Here is a 17,223-nt window from a genome sequence, read left to right on the forward strand (position 1 = left end):
AATTCATAACTGTCCTGAACCAGCCTAAGTAGTTTAGAAAGTGCAGAAGTGAAGTGTAAATTTGGTATCTTGCAATAGCTTGCTAATCATTACATTGAATTAGCTTTGCCAATTGTCCTTTTCAACAAAAACATTTGATTTGGTTTTATTGATCTTTTAACTTAAAAGGCTTCTATTACCTCCTCCTACACTTGAGAAACATGCTGAAGTTAGAGCAAAGGGCCACCCAAAAAAATGCAGTTGTCCCAGTGTGGTTCAAAAAAGCATTGAATTCCATTTTGATTTGGGGAGACAGTTTAAATCAGGTTCAATTCTGTCCTTTGCAAAGTTTGCTTTGTTTAAGCATTGCAGGGAAGAACCTTGTTTTGGGAGATGCATTTAAAACTGTTTTTGTACTCTAGAGTGGTCCTCTGATTGTTAGGCAAATGCTTTGCAGAGACAGTTCTGTAACTTTACAATATGCCTACCATATCTTGTGTGTCAAGTGACTTGTACTAAAAAGAAATGGTATATTGAAAAATTACTATTTGATTATAGGCAAGGCGAACCGGCTCTCCCCCCCCCCCCCCGGAAAGCACCTATATTATGAGGGAGATATGAAGGAATTATCATCAATTCTTACAACTTATTTCATAACTTTTTGTAAGAATTGTTCTGTGGAGAATCAAATAGTTCCTCTATTGATGGGACTGCTTCTCAAGAGAACAAACACTTGCAAAGAACCTATCTTCAGAGGTTCAGGTAAATTGGACTCTTAATAGTATAGCTTTCCAGTGAACCCTATTGGATTGAAAGATTGGTCAAAGCATGTTGTGTATTAGAAGGACCCCATTTTAAATCACACACGTGTGTTAAAATATTTCACCTGCTACTGATACAAGTAACTCATAAGGGTTAATTGGGGAACAAATTTTTACTTTGTTTATTTGGTGTATTTGATTACACTTCCTCTGTAGTTGGTCTTTGTTTCTCTTATGTGGGTAAAACTACCCAGGGAATTTAAAGGAACAGTAAGATGAGCTAACAGAAGATGTGATGTTAGTTTTAAACAATAGTCTCATTAAGCAAAGTTTAATATGAGTGTTTAATGAAATTCAGAATTTCAGATTTTATGGTTTAAACCTTTTTGTTGGTTACAAATAGACAACATTGTATTAGGCTTGCGTGTGAGAAAATGAAACCAATAGTCTGCTTTTCAAACAAAGTACCAAAAGTAGAAGGGATATTTTATAATCTAAGCAATTGGGAAGGTATTTCTATAAACTGGGTTGCTTTAACTTGTACCTCAAAGGGATTTTTCATTTGTTGAATATCAACATTTTCTAGTTAATAGCACTTGATCCATTAGCTTAAACATTTCAGTGATTTATTAGTTCTCACTTAAAACCCAGTGCATAAAACCTTTAGTGACAACTTATGCATTTATAACCCCCCCTGCCAAACAGCTTGCCTATTTAATATATCATCTCTACAAATAAGCCATTTATTTTCTCTTGTATGTAAGGCAGTTTACATCACAGATTTTTTTTTTAAATAACTCACATGGGTGATGCACCTCTCCGATTTATTTTAAAAATTTTGTAGCTCACTGATCTGTATTTGATTCAGACACAAGTACACATTTTTAAAATGGAACCTTGTCCTGCTTCTCCCCCAACTGTTTGGTTTCTTTAATTGGACAAGGCTTGTGTGCATGGTAGGGTGTTGAATAAAAGGTTTCAGTGCACACAACAGTCATTGTGAAGCATTTTAGGTTTGTTCTGTTTCTCTAATACTGTCCTAAATAATTTCAGCTGCAGCGTTCTAAGTATCTCAGTGGCCAACTCTGCTTCCAAAAAAAGTATGTTCTGGGAAGTGTCAAAAGGCCACCAATATGCACTGTGAAACAGTATTAAAATGACTAGCTGAAACAGTTAAGCTAATCCGCCTTCACTGGCACTGAGGCCAAAATGATATTTAATCCTTCTGAAACAGTCCATTCCAAATCGTATTACCTTTACCCTCACCCTTTATTTTGTGTACCACTGTGTGGATGCATGGTGTTTTTATAATCACTAGGTCTTAGTACTTTTTTTTGTGTGTAGCCTTAGATGAGTGCACTGATTGATCATCCCTGTCTTTGCAACTGTCAGTACCATCATGTAATTACATTTCTTTTGGGCTATGACTACACTGGCACATTCTCACGCAGAAACTTTTGTGGAAGAGTTCTCTAAACTTTTCCAGAAGAGCGTCTACACTGGCATGTGCTTTTGTGCAAGAGCATCCATGCCAGTGTAGATGCTCTCCTGTGCAAGAAGCTCTGATGGCCATTTTAACCGTAGGGCTTTCTTGCGCAAGAAATTCATGTTGCCTGTCTACACTGGCATCCTCTGGAAGAGCTCTTGCACAAGAGGGCTTATTCCTGAGCAGGAGCGTCAGAGTTCTCATGCAAGAAGCCCTGATTTTATACATTAGAACGTCAATTTACTTGCACAAGAACACGCGGCCAGTGTAGACAGGCAGCAAGTTTTTGTGCAAGAACGGCTGCTTTTTCACGAGATCACGCCAGCGTAGACAGAGCTTTGCTGCACACAGGCCTGATATTGGGTGTACTGAAGAGCCTAACTCCTACTGAAGTCTGGAAACTTGAGGAGTTTTTGTTCCTAATACTTAATAGGTTTTCCAAACCCCAATTATCTGCTTACACTTTTCTGGGGTTTTTTAAACCCACTTCAACGACACTAATGCTCTCTTGTGTGCATGGTGGAGAAAGTAAACAGTATTTTGGTGGAAAGACATGTTCACAATCACAGTCTGGTCAAACATGCTTCACTAATGCATACGAGTGCATCCATAAAAGTTTTCTCAAGGTATAGTGTTCATTCTCTGGTTTTGACCAATAGAAGTTTATCACATAATCTATGAATTTCATGTGGCATAATGAACAAAGTAATTCAAGTGAAATTTGTGTTAAAATCCCTGGGTGAACCTACTCTTTGGCTGAAAACTTAAACCAAAGCAGTCAAGTTTCTTTCCTTAGCTACAACTAGAGTTTAAAACAGGTGTGGGGAACCTTAGGCCTGGAGGCTGGATGCGACCCCTGGCTTGTCTGGATCCGGCCCCTGAGACTCAGGGATTCCCCCCTAGCATTGGGGTGCCTGCACTAGCACTCCAGCCTCCTTGCTGCCCAACTGCGGGACAGAAGCACCCAAAATCTAAGCTGGGCCCCCCAAGGCTCTGGTGTACAAGGGGAATATGGGGAGTGTCTTTCTCCTCAGGGCCATGTCAGTGAGTGTGGCTTTTTTCCCCTTCTCACTTGTGTGGCCTGACTGATTTTTCTGTGGGTCATTGGCCCTTGACTGAAAAGAGGTTCCTTACCCCTGGTTTAAAGGGTGACATTGGTTGTTTGACCTTCCTGCATGATTGCTTCTGATAATTGATATATAACTTTTAAATACTCAAGGTCAGTTGCCTGATTGTACGTTTTCTATTTAAAGAGAATAAAAGTAGATTTACATTTTCATGCTTCCTTTAAAATACCATGTTTACATGATGCACCGATGTTGGAGTGAAAAGCCCACCTAGGGTGCGTCTAAGCTGCATCATAGCTCGAAATAAGATATGTAATTTGAGCTACGCGAATTGTGTATCTTATTTCAATCTTATTTTGGAATAGCTTATTTTGTAAATCAGTGCCAAATTTTGAAATAACCCGCTTTTCTGAAATGTCCCTTCTCGTGGAAAGAGGCTTACAGGGATGTTGGAATAGCGAGCCTGTTATATTTCAAAATAATGGGCTTGCTGTGAAGATGGACCATCATTTGAGTTCTGCATTTTTATAGCATTTAATAATTACTCTTTGAAACACACCAAATATGTGCTTACCTGTATTTAGTATATGCATATCTACTGCAATTGTGTGTTATGTAAAGGTTGCTTCTAATTGCATGCTGCCCTCTTTTTTTGGTGAGGGTGGATGTTAGCTGAGGAAATGAAAGGCTGTAGTGCAGTGTTTTCTTATGAAAATTTTCTTGTGCTCTTGTATGTTCTAGGCTGGGATATCTAAAGGAGCCAAGGGAATTGGGTACCCATTTCTTGAGATTCCTTGGACAATCTCACTCCTAATTTTTCACCCTTTTTTACTCCAAGAATTCTTTGTAGAATTTTCTTCATTTATAAAAGGACAGGAAAGCTACATTCAGCATTGAACTGATCTCTGCTAGTTGTACAATCTGAACAGCCGTTTAATGTCCCCCTCATCTCTGCTTCCCTCAAAAGTGTCCAAACCATCTCAAAGGAGGGTGGAGAGAGGAGTGTAGTGGGGATACTGCAATAGACTGAATAGCTGTAGTTTGGCCGGATATGACGGCCAGTACTGAATCTTTTTTCCTGGAAGATATAATTACCAGCCTGAATCCTGCGTAGGTACAAAGACGTTTAGACTGTGTGCCTACGGTTAAGATTTTTTTTGGGGTGGGTGAGTTGGATTCCCATAGGTGCTACTACTTGTGCAGATGTCAGTTCTACTAGACACAGCTGTGGCAATATCTCATTTCACTACCCTCATGCATTTGACCTGGTCTTAGCATGGGCTGTTACTATCCACTATTGCTGCCTGTCACAGGGACACATCAGGCTTAGAACACTAGATATATCCTCAGATTGTCAGCCATCCAAGTAACCAAGCCCAAAGCTCCTTAGTTTTGAAAACCTAGATACCAAGCCTGGTTGTGACTAATACCATCTGTTTTGAATCTTCCAGCTGTTACCTCTTGAGTTCTGACACACTTGTTTCTGTGATGCATTTATAGATGGGTAATATTAAAACAAAGGATAAACAGTATTTACTCAGTATCAAGGTGTTAATGGGTTTACAAACTTGACACATGTTACATGTGCAAATTTTGAAAGCAGCATGTTTAAATATCCATTGCTCTCCAATGTTAAATCAGTAGCAATTGTGAAAATGATCAAAGGTCATCGATCAAAGTTCATGGCCACAAAAAGTAAGTCTAGGACAAGTGACTCTGTATAGCAGTAAGAAAAATTGAGATCAGATTTCACAGAGGAGACCACTGTTTATCAAATTGGGGATTCCAGTACCCAAGAGGGTCACGGGTAGGGTGACCATCTGTCCCATTTTTACTGGGATTGCCCCATATTTAAGCTGTCTTCCAGGCCCCCTGCTGGTCCTTGAATTCCCTGGTCAGCATAGTCACAGCAGCATCCTCTTTGTGGCTGGTGGTAAAGCAGGCATCAGCACATGGTGTCTGTAGTCAGGCAGGGTGCCGAGGGAGAAAACAGATACGACAGTAGTGTGCATTGTCCCTCCCTGTGCACACTAAAGAAGGGGAGAAGTCTGCCAAGCTTTCCAGAACATGGGCCTGAAGCCCTGACTGCCAGCACCCTCCCTGGGCTGAAACCCTTTTCTCTGGCACCCCCACTGCTGGCTGAAGCCCCATTCTCAGGTAGTTCCCACCGTGGGGCACCGGTGTGCCCCAACATGCAGGTCTCAGCCCTGTTCTTGAGGGGGCCTCTGCCACCGTTCCCAGGCAGCCTCTAATGGACAGCAAGATTAGAACAAGGCAGCCACTTCTAAAGAGCAATAACCATTAATTGTAAGTATATATTTTAATGTACCTATTATTAGTTATAACTTATAATGCATGTTTTTTAATGTGTGCTCAGTCAACTTAATGTTATTTTGAACGTTTGTATTGCATAATTCTGATTGCTGTTGAACTTGTTTAAATCCGAGCGATTTACCAGATGTCCTGTGCTTGGCATAGGGAAATATGGTCGCCCTTGTCATGGGGGTGTTGCAAAGTTATTGTAGTGGGTTGCAGTGTTGCCATTCTTCTTTCTACACTGCCTTCAGAGTTAGGGGATGGTAGAGTGGTGGCTGATGGCCAGATGCCTACCTCTGAAGGCAGTAGCCCACCTGCAGCAGCCCAGAAATGACAGTACCAAACCATGCCACCCTTAATTCTGTGCTACTGCCTGCAGAGTTGGATCAGGTTTAAATGTCTGAAATAATGAAACGTGATTTTTTTTTTTAAATCCTGTCACTGTGAAATGGACTGAGAGTTTGGTAGGGCCCTACAAATATGCATGGTAAGCAATGTGAAAAATGGCACTTTCTCTTTATTTGGGTCATCAGTCTCAGTTGTGAGACTACTTCAGACTCCCTTAGCTGTGTGTTTTTTAGCCCTCTGTGGTTATGGCTGTCACGATGAGCCATCTCTTCCATGTTCCATTCCAGCTACCTGTGTGGCAGTCAGTCTAACTGGAATTCTGTCCTTCCCGGCTCCTTTTTTTTATGCCACCTTTACTTCATGTAGTTCTTTCACTGCATCTTTTATCGGCTGCTTCAGTCATTCCAATTGCACCTAGTTTTGAATTGCTGCTGAGCCCCAATCTTGGGTCTGAGCAGTGAATTTTTAAAATTTCTCATTGTTGCTTGGAAGTGTTAGGTATTGGAGTGGGGAAAATCAATTTCTGTTGAAATGCTTTGTCAGGTAAATATTTCCTGCATGTAACTCTGATGAAGACAGTTGCTTTGTTACTGAAGCATGTACCATGGCTGAGGGTGGAAGTGAAAGTAAGGTCATGCGCCCCCCGTGCGCAGCTCCGGCAAAAGTCAGCTGTCTGGGCTGCTTGAACCAGCTGGGCTGTGCCCCTGTGCTGCAGGCTGCATTGGTGACAGCAGCCAGGGGCAGGCAGCAGGTTAAAGGATCCAGCAGGCTAGGGACCTGTGGCAGCCAGGGAAGGAATGCCACATCCCCAGCCTAAAATTAGTCTGCTCTCCAACTGACCAGAGCCACAGGACACCAGCCCAGACCCTTGCACAGAAAGTGTGGACCTAACCTGGCTGCTGCTACAGCAGCCCAACCTGATCCAGCTGCGGGGGGCCAGCCGCAGCCTCAATCTGGACCCTGTCATTGGGCTTAGTGGCCTGACGCCAGTCCTGCCCCTGTCACGGTGTGGGTGGGGGAACTGGCCCACATCCAGCTGCAGCATCCTGTCCCTGGGTCTGGTTGTGGCCCCCATCTGGCTATGGCAGCCTGGCCTAACTCTGCATCTGCTGTGATGAGGGGACGGAATTCGCAAACCTGGCTTGGATCCACAAAGGGACTTAGGCATTAGGTACTGAGACACTGAATATCCCAACTTAAGCACCTGTAACATTACAGGATAGGAACAATATTGTGGTACTCCAAGTTTGTTAGGCACCTAGGCACCTTTCTCCCCCATTCACTGTGTAAGGAGCCTAAGAATGCGATCCATTGGAGCTGGGTAGGGCTTGCCAGTTGGAAATGCTAGTGATGGGGCCGGGGGGGTTAACTCCTGTCCACCTCACAGAAATAGGCATCTAAGTCTGGCCTGCAGGGAGGTGTTTATCTGCTGGTAAACCACAAGTGGGAACCCATTGCTTGGAATCAGGTGACTTAGGTCCCTAAACCACTTTTTTGTGGGAGTAAGTTAGGTGCCTGCTGCAAAATGGTCAGAAGAGACAGCGATGCTGATGGCTATACCCACCTTGGAACTATTAGCCCACTGCTTAGAGAAGTGTGTCTCAGCCTGTCCAGACCACTGTACTCCTTTCAGGACTCTGATTTGTCTTGTTTGCCCCTGAGTTTCATCTCACTTAAACAACTTGCTTACGAAATCAGACCTAAAAATACAAACGTCAAGCTCGTTACTGAAAAATGGCTCACTTTTTACCATAAAATTATAAACCAATTAGAATATGCATATTGTACTTGTTTCAGTGTATAGTATGTAGAGCAGTATAAAGTCACTGTATGAAATTTTAGATTGTACTGATTTAATGAGTACTTTTTACGTAGCCTATTGTAAAAGTAGATAAATATCTTGATGAATGGAAGTACTTATAGGAAGACTTCTGCATACCCCCAAGGCTACAAGTATCTCTGAGAGCCATGGGGTTAGAGCATTCCTCTGGGAATGAGACCCCCAGGTTCATTTCCTACTACTGTTGTAGAAAGATGGGGTATCCCTAGTTAAATCCCTCTCTCTAGCAGACAGGGAAACTGAACTGAAGTCTCACATCACAGGGAAGTGCTCTAACCTCAGGGCTAAGCGTTATAAGATGGGCACCAGCAAAACCTCCAGTGAAATTTTGAATGAGACCTAATTCAGAAGATAGTATCTAAGCTTGGCAACTAGACTGGGCCCCTCATGTGGCTTAGGAAAATGAACATCAGTCTTCCCCTGGTTTGTAGATCATTCTGAGGTGGAAGATAGATGTTGGGGTACCTAGAGTGAGGCAGCAGGCAGAAACCTAGGAACGTAGTTAATTTAGACACCAATGGAGTTCAGCTGGAGTCTTGTGATCCCGATGGAACCTGAAATTCTTTTTTGAGGAGTGTTCAAATGGGTATTCCCTTCTGGTGTGCTAACACCCCTTGCACTATTAATCAGACTTTTGGTGGTAGCACCTGTTCGGCCTGAGCATGTGCAGGGGGACACATCTTAACTTCCAATATTGCACAAAGTGAGTAAACTTTCCCATGGCACCTAAGTGTCATTGTGAATTGGCTGAGTGCCTGGATAGGGTATTAAGGTCAGAATCTACACAAGAATTTCAGTGATCGTCTTGGAGATGGGGGTCAGCACCCTTGTCTTTGTGTAAGTGCTACTGTTTCAGTACGTTTCACTGGTACCTCTCACTGGGCTTAGCAGTATCCTACAGCCTGCATCTCTGCCTGGGTGCATCAGTGCTCTGAATATGAGAGAGATGAGAGTGTCAATATCTTCCCCTCAGAGCATCAGCACTTATGAAGAGGGGTGTGCTGGTGTAATCAGCCTTGCAAAGCAGCAGTGCTAAAAGGGGAGGTGCCCTTGGTGCCTCAAATGGGGCAACCTAGAGCCATGATAAAGAAGCTCAAACTACCCTGCTCTGAGTCAGCGACTGTCTGAAGGGAAAGAGAACTGTTGCATTGATTCTGTGCCCTTGATACCATGGCAGAAGGGATGTCCATGTGCATTAGTGTGCCACTCTTGGCACTTTGGTGTGAAGGAAAAGGTACCTCATACGTAGGATATTATTTCCAGGGAAGAAGGAGCACCCCAACACGTCCATACTTCCTCACTGGTGTAGCTCTCCACCCTTGGGCTATGTCTACGCTCACCGCTTCTTGCGCGAGTAATATGCAAATGAGGCTAAGTGTGGAATATCACCGAGCCTCATTTGCATACCTAATGAGCCACCATTTTTTTCAGAAGAGGCTCTTGTGCAAGAAGGAGCGTCTACACTGCCCCTTTTTGCACAAGAAAAACCCTCTTGTGCAATGCCATTACACCTATTACTTTTCAGGAAGAACGGTATTGCGTAAGAGGGTTTTTCTTGCGCAAGAAGGGGCAGTGTAGACACTCCTCCTTGCGCAAGAACCTCTTCTGAAAAAAATGGTGGCTCATTAGGTATGCAAATGAGGCTCAGCGATATTCCACGCTTAGACTCATTTGCATATTACTCACCCAAGAAGCCGCGAGTGTAGACATAGCCTTGGTGTATCAGCCCTATGGAGTGGAACAGAAGAGAAGTGGGTGAACACATCAGTTTTACTATATTTTTTCTAAAAATATATGATGTAGTTCAAACAGGAATCAGTTCAGGGAAGTCTTATGGCCTGTATTAGGCAGGAGGTCAGACTAGACTGTCCCTATGATCCCATCTGCCCTGGAATCTATGAATCTCTATCAGCATTGCAGGAGGAGATTCCTTGCAGCCATAGTATGGAGAGGAGGCATTGGGGCTTTGGTGCATCTGTCTCACTGCAGCAATGTCACAGGCCGAGTGCCTTAGCTTGCACCATAGGGAATCACCAACCTTGATGCCATGGAGATAGTGTGGTCTTGTCTTTGCTAGAGATGCAAGCGAGTACTCAATTACACAATAAGCTTAAGCTTATCAGATAGTTGAGTCAAGTATTCAGCTACTGACCCTGCTCTTGCTGCCTCTGTGTAAGAAGCCTGCGCACCCAGCTCCTACTAAATTTATATTGCAGAGCCACAGTGGGATGGACTGGTTCAAGCCGGTCCGCAGCTTCTGGATTGGCGCAAGTTGGGACAGAGGGCCTCCCTTATCGACTAATTGTGTAGTCGATACAACACTAAGTCAATTACCCGCCTCTTAACATCCCTAGTCTTTGTTTTGGCGAAGTGTGTCTCAGGTCACGCCGGTGATCAGTCTTCTGGCATTTGATTTAGTGGGTATAGTAAGAACACCAAGGGTTCTCGCGGTTGGCGCTGGTACTCCAACTCCTCGTGATAAGTAAGGGAAGCCCATGGGAGCGTTTGCCCCTGTCGACGTCCCACTGTGCAGATACCTTAAGTCGAGCTTGGTGATGTATCAACTCCAACTACGTGTTTTATGTAGCTGGAGTTGTGTACCTTCAGCCAACCTTCTGGGTCTAGTGTTGACATAGGCTCAGCCCCAGCCCACTGGCAGTAGTAGTTAATGCTTTATCACTTCCCCATGTTACATGGTGGTGGTAATGGCTTGACCTATTGAATCTAGAATAGCTAGGTGCCGGCAACCTGCCCACTGTGTGCTATGCAAAGAGGCAGCTGTGGCTCATAGTGGCAATCATGTCCCACTTGGGTGGCTCTCTGATTACCATGCACAACTAGCATTGGGATGAGGAGCACTGACACGCTTACCAAATTTGCGTTTTAGAAATGGGCACTTTGCCAAGTAGGTACTCTTGCTTCACAACACTGAGTGTACTATGGCTGGGTTCTCTTAATGCACTGACGCTACTTGAAGTCCCTCAGGTTTTGTTCCTAACAAGAAGAGCCAAATTATGTTCTTCACTAATGGCTGAGAACACTGCAGTGCTCTCAGCAGATCTCATGAAATCTGTTGCTCTTTGGAGGCTAATGTGCCTTTCTGAGTAGCTGGGGAGCTATTGTAACTGGGACTGGAGTCAGGAATGTTGACTTGTAAAACATTTGTCCTCCTTGACTGCTTTCTGGGTGGGCAAAGTTCTAGTGGAAAGTGAGATTTTTATCTTAGTGGACTGTCCCAATCATCTCTGTGTGGCTGTCTTACGTGTTTCTGATTTATTAGTGTCCAAGGTTGTTGAGCAGCAGAACTGGATTATTTCAGGCCCATCCTTATCTCTTCAACTGAAGTGTGGTTTCAGGGTTTGATTTATTCAATCCTATTAACCTCTACTGCTGTTTTAAGGAACATAGTCTGATTAAGGGCATGATTACATGGTGAGTTAGCACGGGCAGACTAGTGTGCTGAATAGTCACTTTCAAAGTTCTCTCTAAGCAGCACATCACACATCTTCCCATTAAGCCCCATGCAGGGGCTCAGGCTGCAGTGGGGAGAAATTGCTTTCCCCAAGCCCTAAAGCTGGTAGGGAGGGGTTCCTCCTTGCCAGCTCCAGTGCAGACCTCCCGTGGCCAGCAGTAGGGAGCCCCTCTTGGCTGTCCTCAACATGGAACCACCTAGGTAAGCCCAAGCTCAACCCCCTGCTCTATCTTGAGCCCCCCAGCTCTGAGCACTCTCCTGTGCTCCAAAGCCTACACCCTCAGCCTAGAGCCCCTCTCCAAACTTGGAGCCTCCCTTCTGCACCCCAAACTCCTTATCTCCAGTCCCAGCCAGAGCCCTTGCACCACAATCCTCTGTCCCATTCCTGAGCCCCTCAACCCAAGCCCCACCCTAGAGCTTGCATCCCTCGTCGGAGCCCTCACATTCCTACACACTAATCTTCTACCCCAGCCCTGAGCCCCTTCCCACATTCAGAACACCTTGATCCCACTCCCACCACATGAATTTTGTTACATCAGCTCCATATGGGTGCACCTATCGCACATCACTTGCACATTGGTGCACATAAGAAAATTCATTCCACTTCAGTAAAAAAAAAAAAAGAGGGAACACTGATCACACTACACCTTGCTGTGTCCTAACTTACCATGTAGGGATCTATAGACAAGTCCTTCACTGAAGGAAACCCTTTTAGGTCATGCCAGGTTTGTGAACTCAGGTCGTTTTTGAGAGTCATTTTACTAAATACTTAGTCGGCAGAAAGCATGCACTGTATGGTGTTATAGCTAATTCCTTTTAGATTAGATTATGGTGATGCTGTGAATTGTTAAGATTCCTGCTGCAGATGATATTTGAAAATAGGGATGTTAAATATCGGTTAACTGAATAGTCCCTTAACCTCATAAGAATGGCTATACTGGGTCAGACCAAAGGTCCATCTAGCCCAGTAGCCTGTCTGCCAACAGTAGCCAATACCAGCCTTTTACAGAAACCATGTTGACTTTCCCTCAACAAATTATGTTCATCTATGTGTCTGACAATTTTATTATTTACTATATTTTCAACTACTTTGCCTGGTACTGACGTTAGACTTACCAGTCTATAATTGCCACGATCACCTCTACAGCCCTTTTAAAATATTGGCATCACGTTGACTTATCTTCCAGTCATTAGGTAAGGAGCTGGTTTAAAGGATAGGTTACAAACTACAGAACTCTTCTGTGAATGCTAGCTGGTTCCCAGTGACTACTTGTTCAGTTTATCAGTTAGCTCCTCTGACAGAATGTCGTGAATTTTTATCAGTTACTTGACTATTCTATAGTCCGCAAGGGTGGGGCCGGCAGGTAGTGCACTCCAGCCCCATTCCTGAGGAGCCCCTTGACACTCTGTGCTGCCGCTCTATATCAGAGATGTCAGCGTGGGGTGCCAGGCGGGAGCTGGTCCGTGAGGGGAGCCCGTTTAAATACCAGCTCCCCTCGTGGACCAGCTGCCTGTCACCCTGCGCTGCTACCTCTGATGCACATTGTTTGCTGTTTGAGAATATTAGACAAAGCAATGTGACCATGTTTACTGGACTGCTGCAGAGAACAAAACTGAAGGTAATTTTTTTTTTTTCAGATGAAAAGGCAGTTGGGGTAATGGATGCACAAGCCTAATAATAGATTCCACATGGAATGGGGGGTGGTAATTTGCACTTTTATGGAACTATTTATGTCAGTATCTCAAAGCTACACTGCACAAATATTAACCCTTGAAACATGCTTATGAATTGCATAAGTAGATTTCCCATTTTAAAGGGTGGAAATGGAAGAATTAAAGGTAGTTTTTTTCAAAACCTCAAATGATACGTAGCTCCAGCTGGAAGTCAATGGGAGTTAGGCACCTAAGTGCCACTGAAACTCTACTACAGAAGAACTTATAACTACATTGCTCAGGGGTGAGTAACCAACACCCCTGAGCAACATAATTATACTGACTTAAGCACCAGTATTGACAGCACTATGTTACTGTGTTATAAACTTCTCCTGATGACATACATAAGAACGGCCATACTGGGTCAGACCAAAGGTCCATCTAGCCCAGTATCCTGTCTGCTGACAGTGGCCAGCATCAGGTGCCCCAGAGAGGGTGGACCGAAGACAATGATCAAGCGATTTGTCTCCTGCCATCCTTCTCCAGCCTCTGACAAACAGATGCCAGGGACACCATTTCTATCCCCTGGCTAATAGCCTTTTATAGACCTAACCTCCATGAAATTATCTAGCTTCTCTTTAAACTGTTATAGTCCTAGTCTTCACAGCCTCCTCTGGCAAGGAGTTCCACAGGTTGACTACACGTTGTGTGAAGAGGAACGTTCTTTTATTAGTTTTAAACCTGCTACCCATTAACTTCATTTGGTGTCCTCTAGTTCTTCTGTTATGGGTACTAATAAATAACTTTTCTTTATTCACCCTCTCCACACCACTCATGGTTGCTACCACTCATGTAGCTATCATCTCTTGTGGAGATGGATTAACTAAGCCCATGGGGGAGATCTCTCCTGTTGGTTTAGAGCAGGGGTTGGCAACCTTTCAAAAGTGGTGTGCCAAGATTTAACTTATTCACTTCTATTTACAGGTCTGTGCGCCATTGGTACCTTTTAAAGTCAATAATAGTCCTACTTACATTTTAGCAGCTTCATTAAAAATTAAGGTGCAGATTTTACCGTTTAGTGTGATCCTTGGACTTGTTTTGCCTTGCTGAGTTCTCCAATCTCGGATTCATAGTTTGATACTTTAAGCAGCACACAACTCTCTGCCTCCTGTGCCGCTCTGCCAGTGATGATGGCGGAAGAACAGCAGCCTGGCCACTGCTGCAGAAGCAGCAACCACCACTGCGTCTCCCCTGCATTCCCATGCCACCCCAGCAGCTGCCCCCGGTCTGCCCCAGGAGCAGCTACCACGCAGACCTAGCTCTGCTCCAGCTCTTCCCCAAGGCTGAAGTTGGGGCCACAGCTGTATGGTGACTTCCCAGCTGTTCTGGCCAGCGGCTCCAGCCACCTAAGGAGCAGCTACCACATGGCCCTGGCTCCGGAGGAGCTGCTGCTGTGGCCACACGATCCTGGGCTGGTCTTGGCCACTGGAGGAGCCACTGCCATGGCCACGCAATCCCAGGCTGGCTTGGATACCAGAGCAGCCACGACTGTGGCCACGCAATCCCAGGCTGGCCTGGATGCCAGAGGAGCCACTGCTGCAGCCATGCGGTCCCGAGCCGGCCCTGGACACCTGAAGAGTTGCTGCCTCAGCCCCAGCGCTACCTCCATCCTGCTGGAAAGGGGGGGGGGGCGATGAGCTCCCACTAAGTGCCACTTACAACAAATGTGCCATATGTTGCCAACCCCCGGCTTAGAACATCTTCATTAAAGCACTACGATGACATTGATGCAGTGTTTTAAAGGAAAGCTTTCTCTTAAAATCATGGACTTCATTGAGCAGGAGTCTCAAACATCTGCCCCACCCCAGCTGGAGCTATTGGGCAATCCAACTGGAGATCTGGGGGGCAGTTTCTTTCCCATTGCCCAAACCCCTCCTCTTCCTGCCATCCCCTCACCCACTTCCCCCATGGCACCTTGTCCCCCGAGGGACATGGCCTCAGGGATTACTGGAGAGGGAACTTGGCACAGCAGGGCAGCAGCAGTCAGGTGCCCCACACTGCCCGCAGTGATGGGAGTCATTGGGAAGCAGTGTGTGCTCGGCAAGTGCATTCACTCTGCTTCCCTATAGCTCCAACTGCTCTGGAAGTGCAGGGTGGAACCCACCTTATCAGGTCCCCCTGGCAATCTCTGATGCAGCATCTTTCAGGAGCCGGGGGGCGGGGACTTTGGGGAATGGAATGGACAGGCAACCCTTTCCCTTCATTCATCAGGACTTCCTTGCTGTAATGTGCAACTGCTCCAGCCAGGGATGCATTGCGGGTTGGGAGTCTGAGACCCCTGCAATAGACACACCTTGTATTTAGCTGTGACACTGATTCTTCTTCCAGTGCTTGCTCCTGTCCAGTCCATGTCAGGTGTATGTGCTTGCCACATGCATCAGTGCTGGAAGTTTTTCCTTCAGCAGTACCCAGAGAGGAGTGGTGCTAGCATGGCGCAGTATAAGGTGTGCCGCTCGCCCTACCCTGAGTTCCTTCTTGATGCCAGTTATGATGCATGGAACAGTTGCTGCTTCAGTGTTGCTTAGCCTTTGTTCAGAGAGACTTTGTAAAGTTGCTGTAAATGGTTTTAGTGTTAGTACTTTGGGGTCATTAGTGTGTTAGTCCGATCTGGGACTTAGCGGGAGGAGGGGGCATGCTCGACAAGAGGGTGAGAGTCCTCACCGACAACATGGCCTTGATGTTCTACATCCACACTCAACAGAGAGCGTGTTCGTCGGGTCTATGCCAAGGGGCTCTCCAGCTTCAGGATTTCTGCATCAGCCATGATATCCATCTGGAAGCAGGTTACCTCCCAGGAATGTTAGGAGTGCTCTAAAGGATCATCTCAACAGGGATTTCTCCTCACACCACAAGTGGTCACTTTACCCAGAAGTCACTCGCATTCACTCCCAGCGGTGGGGAATTCCCCAAGTGGACCTGTTGGCAACCAGGCATAATGGAAAGTGCCACTGGTTTTGATCCCAGCAGGGCTTGGGAAAGGACTCGCTCTCTGATGCCTTCCTCCTGTCATGGGCTGAGGATCTGATGAAGATCCTCCCACCAAGGCATGGGTTATTGTGATCACCCCATTGCAGCCTCACCAGCACTGGTATGGCTCATTAATATACAAATGAGCCCTCCCTGACTTCTTCCCTACCATCTGGACCATGGTTGACTCCTACAGCCCAGACTTGAATATCTGCACCTTTTGGTGTGAATGCCCCATGATTGAGCCTGGAGGAGTGTACCTGCTCAGAAGAGGTCCTGCAGGTCCTTTTGGGAAGCAGGAGGCCATCTACGAGACTGACTGACTTGGCTAAGTGGATGAGGGTCTCCTGTAGGGTGTTAGAATGTTCTCCAGAGCAGGCCTTCCTAGATTACTTGCTGCAGCTTGGGAACCAGGGTCTGGCACATTCTTCCCTCAGAGAACACCTTCTGGCTATCTCCATGTTCCACCAGCTGATTCAGGGACAGATGGTGTTCTCTCATGACATGATGGTCAGATTACTGAGGATCTCCAAGAACTCTACCCGCAGGTATGAAACCCTGTACCGCTGTGAAACCTCAACCTGGTCCTCTCCAGACTCACTGGTCCACCTCATGAGCGGCTGGCTTCCTGTCCCTTTCCCTCTTGTCTTGGAAGGGTGCATTTCTAGTGACTGATATTGGCGAGATGGGTTTTGGAACTGCCTTCCGCAGTTTTCCATAAAGACAAAGTCCAGCTACCACCCTATCGGCCTTTCTGCTAAAGGTGGTTTCTTCCTTCCACATGAACCAGGACATATTCCTGCCTGTGTTCTGCGCAAGCCTCACTAGACAGTGGAAGAGAGGCATCTACATGCCCTGGTCACCTGGAAGGCCTTGGGTTTTACCTAGAACATATTAAGCAAGTCAATGCTGCTGTTTGTCTCTACAGCTGATAGGATGAAGGGCCTTCTGGTTTTGTTGCAGAGGATTTCCAATTGCGTCCTCTCTTGCTCCTGCTACAAGCTGGCAAAGCTGCCCCTGATTTTTTGGGCTCATTCAACCAGAGTGCGGGCATCACTGGCGGCCTTCCTGGCACATGTGCAATCCGCAATGACTGTAGAACCATGACGTGGTCCTTGGTCCACACGTTCACATCTCACTATGCCATCACTCAGCAGGCTAGAGACAATGATGGGTTTGCCAGAGCTGTGTTACAATCAACGTGGCCAAGAACTTCTACCTACTTCCATAGGTGCTGTTTGGAGTCACCTTACATGGAATGGATAGCAAGCACT

At 45.7% G+C, this 17,223-nt stretch overlaps 1 protein-coding gene across 3 annotated transcripts in view; it reads left to right on the forward strand.

The window, feature by feature from the left end:
* The window catches only part of KLHL3 (kelch like family member 3), a 114,462-nt gene that overhangs the window by 15,306 nt on the left and 81,933 nt on the right, over positions 1–17,223 (forward strand). The gene's annotated exons all lie outside the window — the stretch shown is intronic.

Source organism: Pelodiscus sinensis, chromosome 16 (genome assembly GCF_052426305.1).
Source record: "Pelodiscus sinensis isolate ZL-2025 chromosome 16, ASM5242630v1, whole genome shotgun sequence".
Lineage (NCBI taxonomy): Eukaryota > Metazoa > Chordata > Testudines > Trionychidae > Pelodiscus > Pelodiscus sinensis.